We start from the raw sequence: 9,308 nt of genomic DNA, 5'->3' as shown, positions 1-9,308 counted from the left end.
GCAATCACGATCCAAATTCCAACAGCATTTTTTAATGAGATGGAGAAACAAATCACCAACTTCATATGGAAAGGGAAGAGGCCCTGGATAAGTAAAGCATTACTGAAGAACAACAAAGTGGGAGGCCTCACATTACCTGATTTTAGAACTTATTATACCACCATGGTAGTCAAAATAGCCTGGTACTGGTACAACAACAGATACAAAGACCAATGCAACAGAATTGAGAATCCAGATGTAAATTTATCCACTATGAGCAGCTGATATTTGTCAAAGGCCCAAAGTCTGCTAAATGGGGAAAAGACAGTCTCTTTAACAAATGGTGTTGGCATAACTGGATATCTATCTGCAAAAAAATAAAACAAGACCCATACCTCACACCATGCACAAAAAGTAACTCAAAATGGATCAAAGACCTAAATATAAAGTCTTAAATGATAAAGATCATGGAAGAAAAAATAGGGACAACATGAGGTGCTCTAATACATGACATAAACGGAATACAAAACATAACTAACAGTGCACAAATACCAGAAAAGAAACTAGATAACTGGGAGCTCCTAAAAATCAAACATTTATGCTCATCAAAAGACTTCACCAAAAGAGTAAAAACACAGCCTACAGACTGGGAAAATAATTTTGGCTACGACATATCTGATCAGGGTCTAATCTCTAAAATCTGCGAGATACTGCAAAACCTCAACAACAAAAAGACAAATAACCCAATTAAAAAATGGGTAAAGAATAGGAACACACAAGTCACCAAAGAAGACATTCAGGTGGCTAACAGATACATGAGGAAATGCTTACGATCATCAGCCATTAGAGAAATGCAAATCAAAAGTACAATGAGATACCATCTCACTCCAACAAGGCTAGCATTAATTCAAAAAACACAAAACAACAAATGTCGGAAAGATTACGGAGAGACCGGAACACTTATACACTGCTGGTGGGAATGTAAAATGTTACAACCACTTTGGAAATTAATTTGGCACTTCCTTAAAAAACGAGAAACTTAAAAAAAAATTAGAAATAGAAGTGCCATATGATCCAGCAATCCCACTTCTTGGAATATATCCTGGAGAAATAAGGGCCATTACATGAATAGATATATGCACAGCCCTGTTCATTGCAGCACTGTTCACAATAGCAAAAAGATGGAGATAACCTAGGTGCCCATCAATAGACGAATGGATAGACAAATTATGGTGTAGTCATGCAATGGAATACTATGCAACAATAAAGAACAATGATGAATCTGTGAAACATCTCACAACATGGATGAATCTGGAAGGCATTAAGCTGAGTGAAATTAGTCAGTCACAAAGGGACAAATATTGTATGAGACCACTATTATAAGAACTCAAGAAAAGGTTTAAACACAGAAGAAAACATTCTTTGATGGTTAGGAGGGTGGGGAGGGAGGGAGAGTGGAATTCAGTAACTAGACAGTAGACAAGAATTATCTTAGGTCAAAGGAAGGCCAACACACAATACAGGGGAAGTCGGCACAACTGGACTAAACCAAAAGCCAAGAAGTTTCCTGAACACAACCAAACACTTGGAGGGATAGAGTAGCAAGGGTTGGGCTCTGGGGACCATGGTTTTGGGGGATATCTAGGTCAATTGGCATAACAAAGTTTATTAAGAAAACATTCTGCATCTCACTTTGGTGAGCGGTGTCTGGGGTCTTAAAAGCTAGCAAGCGGCCATTTAAGATGCGTCAATTGGTCCCAACCCATACAGAGCAAAGGAGAATGAAGAACACCAAAGACACAAGGAAAATATTAGCCCAAGAGACAAAATGGGCCATATAAACCAGAGACCTCATCAGCCTGAGACCAGAAGAACTAGATGGTGCCCGGCTACCACCAATGCCTACCCTGACAGGGAACATGACATACAGTCCCAGATGGAGCAGGAGAACAGTGGCGTGCAGAACTCAAATTAAAATAAAAAGACCAGACTTACTGGTCTGACTGAGAATAGAGGAACCCCAGAAGACATGGCCCCTGGACTTTCTGCTAACCCAGAACTAAAACCATTCCCAAAGCCAACTCTTCAAGCAAAGATTAGACTGTACCATAAAACATAAAATAATATTCATGAAGAGAGCATCTCTTAGTTCAAGTAGATACATGAGACTAAATGGGCAGCTCCTGTTCAGAGGCGAGATGAGAAGGCAGAGAGGGTCAGGAGCTGGTTGAATGGACACAGGAAATCCAGGGTGGAAAGGGGAATGCACTGTCACATTATAAAGATAGCAACTAGGGTCACATAACAATATGTGTATAAATTTTGTATGAGAAACTAACTTGAGCTGTAAACTTTCACCTAAAGCACAATTTAAAAAAAAAAACTAAGGCTCCAGGAATAGACAGAATACCAATTGAGATGTTTCAACAAACAGATGCAATGCTGGAAGCGCCCACTCGTCTATACCAAGAAATTTGGGAGACAGCTACCTGGCCAACTGACTGGAAGAGATCCATATTTGTGCCCATTCCAAAGAAGGTGTCTTAGTTATCTAATGCTGCTATAACAGAAATACCACAAGTGGATAGCTTTAACAAACAAAAACTTATTCTCTCATAGTCTAGGAGGCTAGAAGCCCAAATTCTGGATGTCAGCTCCAGGGGAAGACTTTCTCTCTCTGTTGGCTCTGGGTGAAGGTCCTTGTCATTAATCTTCCTCTGGTCTAGCAGCTTCTCAGCACAGGGACCCAGATCCAAAGGATGCTCTATTCTCCTGGCTTTTGTTTCTTGGTGGTATGAGGTCCCCCTGGTCTCTCTGCTCGTTTCTCTCTTTTATATTGCAAAAGAGATTGATTTAGGACACAACCTAATCTTGTAGATTGAGTTCTGCCTCATTAACATAACTGTTTCTAATCCTGTCTCATTAACATCATAGAAGTAGGATTTAAAACACAGGAAGATCACATCAGATGACAAAATGGTGGACAATCACATAATACTGGGAATTATGGCCCAGCCAAGTTAACACACATTTTGGGGGAACACAATTCAATCTATGACAAAAGGTGACCCAACAGAATGTGGAAATTTCCAAACAATATCATTAATATCACAGGCAAGTAAAATTTTGCTGAAGATAATTTAAAAATTGTTGCAGTAGTACATCAACAGGGAACTGCCAGAAATTCAAGCCATAATCAGAAGAGGACGTGAAATGAGGGATACCATCTCTGATGGCAGATGGATCTTGGCCGAAAGCAGAGAATACCAGAAAGATGTTTACCTGTTTTTTATTGATTATGCAAAGGCATTCACTTGTGTGGATCATAACAAATTATGTGTAACATTGCGAAGAATGGGGATTCCAGAATACCTAACTGTGCTCATGTAGAACCTGTACATAGGCCAAGGGGCAATTGTTCAAATAGAACAAGGGGATACTGCATGATTTAAAATCAGGAAAGATATGCATCAGGGTTGTATCCTTTCATCATACTTATTCAATCTGTATACTGAGCAAATAATCCGAGAAGCTGGACTATATGAGGAAGAACGCAGCATTAGGATTGGGGGAAGATTCATTAACAACCTGCAATATGCAAACAACACAACCTTGCTTGCTTAAAGTGAAGAGGACTTGAAGATCAAAGACTACAGCCTTTAGTATGGATTACACCTTAACATAAAGAAAACAAAAATCCCCACAAGCGGACTGATAAGCAAGACCACGATAAAGGAAGAAAATATTGAAGTTGTCAAGGATTTCACTTTACTTGGATCCACAATCAACACTCATGGAAGCAGCAGTCAAGAAATTAAATGACTCATTGCATTGGGCAAATCTGCTGCAAAAGACCTCTTTAAACTGTTGAAAAGGAAAGACACCACTTTGAGGACTAAGGTGTGCCTGACCCAAGCCCTAGTGTTTTCAATTGCTTTATACACATGTGAAAGCTGGACAATGAATAAGGAAGACCAAAGAAGAATGACTGTCTTTGAATTGTGGTGTTGGCAAAGAATATTGAATATACCATGGACTGCCAGAAGAATGAACAAATCTGTCTTGGAAGAAGTACAGTCAGGAGGCTCCTTAGAAGCGAGGACGGGGAGACTTCGTCTCACATGCTTTGAACATGTTATCAGGAGGGACCAGACCCTGGAGAAGGACACCATGCTTGGTAACGTAGAGGACCAGCGAAAAAGAGGAAGACTTTCAATGATATGGACTGACACAGTGACTCCAACAATGGGCTCAAACATAGCAACAATTGTGAGGATGGTGAAGGACCAGGCAGTGTTTCGTTCCATCGTACAGAGGGTCACTATGAGATGGAACCAACCCCATGGCACCTAACAACAAGCCACAAAGGCATGCAGTACCCCTGTGACTGACGTAGCTACTCAGTCGCCAGCCCCCAGAGGTCAAACTGATACATTGTGGCACAAATGCCCCAGGCACACAAAAAATAGGTTTTCACTATGCATCACATTGTTAGCACGACCTATTTGGCGTGGCCCAAAACCTCAGGTATATAGATATGCTCCTATCAGGCAGGATACTCCAAGGACTTAGAGGTCCTCTCCCAGGAGCCAGACCAAGGGCCAATCCTGAGGACCGGGAACAAGCAGAGTTTGAGCAGCCCAGCCCTGTTGAGTTAACCCTTTACTGCTCAATTGCTTTAAAAACACATGCACACATCAAAACAAAACACCCGGCGACTTGAAATTCTAAAGGTTTCCAAAGTGAGATCACTTCACTCAGTGCTCTGCCTTCCTCCTCAAGCAATGCCCTACTCTAGCATTTGCTTCCACCCTGATCCCCTCCAGGATTCTTTTTGTGAGTATTTTCACCAAAATAGCTACAGACAGAATTAAATATCTTTTGAAGTTACAGATCATGCCTTGACTGTCTCACAAAGAAGCAGTGAGACAAATTTTATTTCCAGACACGTGTAAGCCACCAGGGGCTATTCTAAAATCAAATGTAAGGGAAAGGATGCCAAGTCTTTTTTTATTGTTATTGTGTAACCAGACTAACACTTTTCATTTGAGAAGAATCCGAATAATACAAGTTTCCCTGGACTCCTGGGATGATCTAATAAAAGTCTCTGAAAAGTGGCCAAAATGGGAAAAAGGCAATTTCCATATTTGTTTGTCTGAGATAATAAAGTCAAAAGAAAATTTGCAAGGTGAAGGCATGGATGGAACCCATTATATAGCAAGGAAAACTGAGTCAATGAGAACAGCATGCAGCTCTGGGAGGCCACACACCACGTGCAGAAATAGAAGCTGCCGGGATTACCATTTACAGACAAGCTGCAAACTGTGGCATCTTGCTAGTGAAACACGTTCCGTTTGTAGCCTCTGATTCTGTTTCTAAACTAGCCTATGTAGCCAACTTAAAATACACCGAATTCACTCCTTTGAAGGCTATGCAGAATATTCTAAGCACAGTGAGTGGGACGTTCTCATGATCACCTCGTACTCACCCTTCGAAATCAGTGAGGAACCCTAACCGCAGCAAGACAGGTTGTTCACCGTATTTAAAGTTCTAAAACTGGACCTGAAAAGCACCGCCATAACTAACATCCAACGATCAATCAACACCTGTGATTGGCTAAAAGCGGCGAGCTCTATCACCTCTGTCTAGCTTCTTAAACACATTTAGTTTTGTGTGAATGTGAATGTGTGTGTGTGTGTGTAAAACATTACAATTTCTCCCAGGTGACACTAAGACCACATCCACTTGATTGTTCAATCTGTTCAAGCCACACATCTTGGCAATTCAAAGGTCATGACTTTGAATCCTATGAAGATCAAAAACAGTGAACAGTCTCTTAGTCAAAGTAACATCCTTCCCAAGAAATATTTGTATATTTGGCCAGTTGTCTTTGCCACTCATTCATTCACTCAGTCTACCAATTTTTAACTCTAGGGTACAAAGAGGCATAAAGCAGGGACTTTGTTCACAGTCTGATCGTCCATGGGTGTGTGGGTGTGTCTTCTATGCAGTGTATTTCATTGTAGCCAAATCCATTTTCAACTGGCTGGAATACAAATACCTGGAGGACAGTCATGGAGGATGCATAACTCATATGGGGAACCTGGAGCAGAGTATCCTGGGAACACATCCTTAGACTCCTATCTGATGAGAAAGAGGAAAGAAAAATGAAAAGAATAATCTAGCTAAACATATTTTAAAGAATTTTAAAAATGCACATCCTTTCTTGCCTACTTCTAACAGTGAACACATGTAATAACTATGTCTGCTGTAAAACTGTTCAAATCTATTTTACATCATGACCAGGCTGTGGGGAAAATTTGACTCCAGTGGGTCTTGTGTTTATCTATAAAATGATATAACCTATAGCTAATTTTTCTAAATCACTGTGACAGAAATATTTTACTGCCAAATAGAGCCAAAAATGATGGCCTTTTACCTTTACATTTTTTGTTTCTATTTCAACACATGAGATATGAAAGAAGCAAAAGAAGGAAAGGAAAAAGGAACAAGAAAATTACTTGAAATGTCCCTGTGGAATTGGACAAGTTCTCAGCTAATACCACACAAAATGTTTCCATGGATGGACAGAAAGGATCTAGAGTGAACTCATTAAATGTCCTCAAAATATTTGGAAAATCTGAACTTCAATCTTTCATTAATATTAGATATCCATCTTGTGTGCAGAGCCCTACTGGTACAGTGGTTAAAAGCCTGGCTGCTAACTAAAATGTTGGCAGTTTGAATCCACCAGCCACTCCTTGGAAACACTAAGGGGCAGTTCCACTCTGTTCTATAGGGTGCATATGAGTTGGGATCGACTCAACAGCAACGGTTTTTTTTTTTTTTCTTGTGTGTATCAGACTGACAAAGATTAAATAATGGGATAATACCCAGTGCTAGAGAGGGTATGAGAGAAATAAGACTTGTCCACTGTATGTGGAAACGTGAAGTGGAACAAAATATTTGGAGGTCAATATGCGTCCTATACATCCCATTAAAAATGTATATGCCCTTTGACCCAGCAAACTCAATTTTATTAATTTATTTTAGATGTATGCACTTATATGTGCACAAAGTTCTCTAAATCAGAAGTTTATCTCACACTGTATACAGTAGCCAAGAACTGTAAACAACCTAAGCACCCATCAGTAGGGAACTAGTTAAACAAAGGAAGGTACATCCAATCAGTAAAACGTTATTATGCCACTGTTAACATGAATGAGCTAGCACTAACCCTGTGGACATGGAGAACTCTCTAGAATATATCATTAAGTAGAAAAGGCAAGGAACAGAGCAGAGTGGAGACCATGATCCAATTTTCTGTTTGTTTTTTTCTTTTAATGCATAAGCACAATGTTTTCTGGGAGGATTCACCAGAAGTCATTGGCAGTCATTACCTCTGAGCAGTGGACATGGAGGATGTGGGGGGGGAAGATTTCTTCCTTACACCCTCGTATTCTGTTCGCACTCTGCCCATCCTCACCCCTATGTGTAGATACTACTTTTCTAATAACAATTTTTTAATTATTTTTTTAAAAGATCAGTGCATAGCCATGGCTGTTTTCTGTCCACGCCTAATAAGTTCTTGCAGCTGTGGGCAGATGGACAACACTTTTATGCACTATGTCACAGTTAGTGTCTGGCTGAAGGTGTTCAATGCAGGACATTCATGTCTGAATGTTACTTTTTATTGGGTTTAAATATTTAATTACACACCATGAACAAAGCTATATAGGACAAAATCTTGAAAGGTCTTTTAGTACAGTCTCTCATTGACCACGAGCATTATTTGTCTTAATTAAAGCAGTAATTTGGGTATAATAATATATTTTGTCTAGGAGCCTATTGAGGTATCTTGTATAAAATGGACACTCCAATGTTCTTGCTGGTGAATTGAACTGAAACAGTGTATCTCAGAGGGATACAAGTATTCTCTTGATAACGCTAATATCTTTAGACAAGATAGAAAGCAAGAAGTATCAATTACCCTAATTTCAGAGACGTTTGTTTACTCAGAAAATAACTATTGAACCCCTACTAAGGACACTGAGGATACAGCAGTGACAAAATACACAAAACATAACCCCTGCCTTTAAAGAGCTTACTGTCCAGTAGGGGAGACAAACAACAGGTTTGTGATCAGCTGCTAACCTATAGGTTGGCAGCTCAGATCTATCCAGCAGCTTCACAGAAGAAAGACCTGGTGATCTGCTTCTGTAAAGGTTACAGCCAAGAAAACTCTATGGAGCTCAGTTCTAGTCATTAACACATGGGGTCGCCATGAATCAGAATCAACTCGATGGCAACAGATTTGGTATTGATATATACAGAGAGAGACACAGAGAGAGAGAGATAGTGGTGCAGTGGTTAAGTACTCCACTGCTAACTGAAGGGTCAGCAGTTCCAATGCACCAGCTGCTCCTCAGGACAAAGATGTGGCCATCTGCTTCCATAAAGATTACAGCTCGGAAACCCTGTGGGGCAGTTCAACCCTGTATATAGGATCGCTATGAGTCAGAATCAACTCGGTGGCAATGGGTGTGTGTATGTGTGTGTGTATATATATATGTTGTTAGGTGCTGTTGAGTTGTTCCGACTCATAGTGACCCTATGTACAACAGAACGAAACATTACCCTGAATGTGCCATCCTCACAATTGTTGCTGTGCTTGAGCCCATTGTTGCAGCCACTGTGTGAATCCATCATGTTGAGGATCTTCCTCTTTTTCGAAGACCCTCTACTTTACCAATCACGATGTCCTTCTCCAGGGACTTGTCCCTCCTGATAACATGTCCAAAGTAAGTGAGACGAAGTCTCGCCATCCTTGCTTGTAAGAATTATTCTAACTGTATTTCTTCCAAGACAGGTTTGTTTGTTCTTCTGGCAGTCCATGGTACATACAATATTCTTCGCCAACACCACATTTCAAAGGTGTCAATTCTTCTTTGGTCTTCCTTATTCATTGTCCAGCTGTTACATGCATATGAGGCCATTGAAAACACCAGGGCTTCGGTCAGCCACACCTTAGTCCTCAAAGTGGCATCTTCCCTTTTTAACGCTTTAAAGAGGTCTTTTGCAGCAGATCTGCCCAATGCAATAGATTGTTTGATTTCTTGACTGCTGCTTTCATAGGCATTGATTGTGGATCCAAGTGAAATGAAATCCTTGACAACTTCAACATTTTCGTCAGTAAGTGCTTCAAGTCCTCTTCACTTTCAGCAAGCAAGGTTGTAGCATCTGATTTATTGTAGGTTGGTAACCAGTCTCCCCACAATCCTAATGCCATGTTCTTCTTCATGTAGTCCAACTTCTCGGATTATTTGCTC

The sequence above is a fragment of the Trichechus manatus genome, unplaced genomic scaffold, assembly GCF_000243295.1.
Source record: "Trichechus manatus latirostris isolate Lorelei unplaced genomic scaffold, TriManLat1.0 scaffold00014, whole genome shotgun sequence".
NCBI lineage: Eukaryota > Metazoa > Chordata > Mammalia > Sirenia > Trichechidae > Trichechus > Trichechus manatus.
The sequence above is the reverse complement of the archived record's forward strand: the minus strand, read 5'-3'. Positions refer to the sequence as shown.